Consider the following 3,928-nt stretch of genomic DNA (forward strand, 5'->3'; position numbering starts at 1 on the left):
TACTAGTGTTTATAGCAACCCATCAGTGTTCTATACTGGTTAAGTTGCTAAGAGTAGTAACTCGAAATGGGAGTTGCAAAATAAACAGAGACTAGTTAAGGGCGAGGTGATGATGAGAGTTGGAAGTGATTCCAAGGTTGGTAAGATCACCATCACACACTCCCTTTACCTTTGGGATTAGTGTTGAACCTAAAATAAATGTTATTTGGTGTTTGCGTTGAGCATAATATGATTGGATCATGTTTATTGCAATATGGTTATTCATTTAATTCAAAGAATAATTGTTATTCTCCTTACATGAATAAAACTTTATGTGGTCATACACCCAAGGTGAATGATTTATTGAATCTCGATTGTAGTGATACACATATTCATAATAATGAAGCCAAAATATGCAAGGTTAATAATGATAGTGTAACTTATTTGTGGCACTGCCGTTTAGGTCATATTGGTGTAAAGCGCATGAAGAAACTCCATGCTGGTGGGATTTTGGAATCACATGATGCTTGCAAGAAATAATACATGCTGATGTATGCAATCCAATGAGTGTTGTGGCTCGCGGCGGGTATCGTTATTTTCTGACCTTCACAGATGATTTGAGTAGATATGAGTATATCTACTTAATGAAACACGAGTCTAAAATGTTTGAAAAGTTCAAAGAATTTCGGAGTGAAGTGGAGAATCATCGTAACAAGAAAATAAAGTTTCTATGATCTGATCGCGGAAACGAAATATTTGAGTTACGAGTTTGGCCTTTAGTTGAAACAATGTCGAATAGTTTCGCAACTCACGCCACCTGGAACACCACAGCGTAATAGTGTGTCCGAACGTCATAACCGTACTTTATTAGATATGGTGCGATCTATGATGTCTCTTACCAATTTACCACTATCATTTTGGGGTTATGCATTAGAGACAGTGGCATTCACGTTAAATAGGGCATCATCTAAATCCGTTGAGACGACACCATATGAACTATGGTTTAGCAAGAAACCCAAGTTGTCATTTCTTAAAGTTTGGGGCTGCGATCCTTATGTGAAAAAGTTTCAGCCTGATAAGCTCAAACCCAAATTGGAGAAGTGCGTCTTCATAGGATACCCAAAAGAAACTGTTGGGTACACCTTCTATCACAGATCCAAAGGCAAGATCTTTGTTGCTAAGAGTGGATCCTTTCTAGAGAAGGAGTTTCTCTTGAAAGAAGTGAGTGGGAGGAAAGTAGAACTTGATGAGGTAATTGTACCTTCTCCCAAATTGTAAAGTAGTTCATCACAGAAATTAGTTCAAGTGATGCCTACACCAATTAGTGAGGAAGTTCATGATGATGATCATGAAACTTCAGATCAAGTTACTACCGAACCTCGTAGGTCAAGCAGAGTACACTCCGCATCAGAGTAGTACGATAATACTATTATGGAAGTCATGTTACTAGATCATGACGAACCTACGAACTATGAGGAAGTGATGATGAGCACAGATTCCGTGAAATGGCTTAAGGCCATGAAATCTGAGATGGGATCCATGTATGAGAACAAAGTATGGACTTTGATTGACTTGCCCGATGATCGGTAAGCCATTCAGAATGAATGGATCTTCAAGAGGAAGACGAACGTTGATAGTAGTATTACTATCTACAAAGCTCGAATTGTTGCAAAAGGTTTTCGACAAGTTCAAGGTGTTGACTACGATGAGATTTTCTCACTCATATCGATGCTTAAAAGTCTGTCCAAATCATATTAGCAGTTGTCGCATTTTACGAAATATGGCAAATGGATATCAAAACTACATTCCTTAATGTAATTATTATAGAAGAGTTGTATATGATGCAACCAGAAGGTTTTGTCAATCCTAAAGGTGCTAACAAAGTGTGCAAGCTCCAGCGATCCATCTATGGACTGGTGCAAGCATCTCGGAGTTGGAATATACGCTTTGATGAGCTGATCAAAGCATATAGTTTTATACAGACTTTTGGAGAAGCCTGTATTTACAAGAAAGTGAGTGGGAGCTCTATAGCATTTCTGATATTATATGTGGATGACATATTGTTGATCAGAAATGATACTGAAGTTCTGGATAGCATAAAAAGATACTTGAATAAGAATTTTTTCAATGAAAGACCTCAGTGAAGCTGCTTACATATTGGGCATCAAGATCTATAGAGATAGATCAAGACGCTTGATAAATTTTTCAATAAGTACATACCTTGACAAGTTTTTGAAGTAGTTCAAAATGGAACAGTCAAAGAAGGAGTTCTTGCCTGTGTTGAAAGGTGTGAAGTTGAGTAAAGACTCAAAACCCAACCGCGGCAAAAAATAGAAAGAGAATGAAAGGTCATTCCCTATGCCTCAGTCATAGGTTCTATAAAGTATGCTATGTTGTGTACCAGACCTATTGTATACCTTAGCATGATTTTGGCAAGGGAGTACAATAGTGATCTAGGAGTAGATCACTGGACAACAGTCAAAATTATCCTTAGAGGACTAAGGAATATTTCTCGGTTATGGAGGTGATAAAAGAGTTTGGCTTAAAGAGTTATGTTGATGCAAGATTTTGACACCGATCTAGATGACTCTAAGTCTCAATCTGGATACATATTGAAAGTGGGAGCGATTAGCTATATAGTAGCTCCGTGCAGAGTATTGTAGACATAGAAAAACTTGCAAAATACATGCGGCTCTGAATGTGGCAGACCCGTAGACTAAACTTCTCTCACAATCAAAACATGATCACTCTTTGTGTGTTAATCACATAGCGATGTGAACTAGATTATTGACTCTAGTAAACCCTTTGGGTATTAGTCACATGAAGATGTGAACTATATATTGGTGTGAAATCACATGACGATGTGAACTAGATTACTGAGTCTAGTGCAAGTGGGAGACTGAAGAAAATGTGCCCTAGAGGCAATAATAAATTTGTTATTTATATTTCCTTATATCATGATAAATGTTTATTATTCATGCTAGAATTGTATTAACCAGAAACTTAGTACATGTGTGAATACATAGACAAACAAAGTGTCCCCAGTATGCCTCTACTTGAGTAGCTCGTTAATCAAAGATGGTTAAGTTTCCTAGCCATAGACATGTGTTGTCATTTGATGGATGGGATCACATCATTAGAGAATGATGTGATGGACAAGACCCATCCGTTAGCTTAGCACTATGATCGTTTAGTTTATTGCTATTGCTTTCTTCATGACTTATACATGTTCCTATGACTATGAGATTATGCAACTCCCGAATACCGGAGGAACACTTTGTGTGCTACCAAACGTCACAGCGTAACTGGGTGATTATAAAGGTGCTCTACAGGTGTCTCCGATGGTGTTTGTTGAGTTGGCATAGATCAAGATTAGGATTTGTCACTCCGATTGTCGGAGAGGTATCTCTGGGCCCTCTCGGTAATGCACACCACTACAATCCTTGCAAGCAATGTGACTAATGAGTTAGTTGCAGGATGATGCATTACAGAACGAGTAAAGAGACTTACCGGTAACGAGATTGAACTAGGTATTGAGATATCGACGATCGAATCTCGGGCAAGTAACATGCCGATGACAGAAGGAACAACGTATGTTGTTATGCGGTTTGACCGACAAAAATCTTCGTAGAATATGTGGGAGCCAATATGAACATCTAGGTTCCGCTATTGGTTATCGACCGAAGACGCGTCTCAGTCATATCTACATAGTTCTCGAACTCGTAGGGTCCGCACGCTTAACGTTTGGTGACGATCAGTATTGTGAGTTTATGTGTTTTGATGTACCGAAGATAGTTAGGACTCCCGAATGTGATCACGGACATGACGAGGAGTCTCAAAATGGTCGATACATAAAGATTGATATATTGGACGGCTATATTCGGACACCGAAAGTGTTCCGGGCAACTTAGGAGAAAACCAGAGTGTCGGAGGGTTACCGGAACCACCC

The sequence above is a fragment of the Triticum dicoccoides genome, chromosome 3A (assembly GCF_002162155.2).
Source record: "Triticum dicoccoides isolate Atlit2015 ecotype Zavitan chromosome 3A, WEW_v2.0, whole genome shotgun sequence".
In the NCBI taxonomy this organism is placed as follows: domain Eukaryota; kingdom Viridiplantae; phylum Streptophyta; class Magnoliopsida; order Poales; family Poaceae; genus Triticum; species Triticum dicoccoides.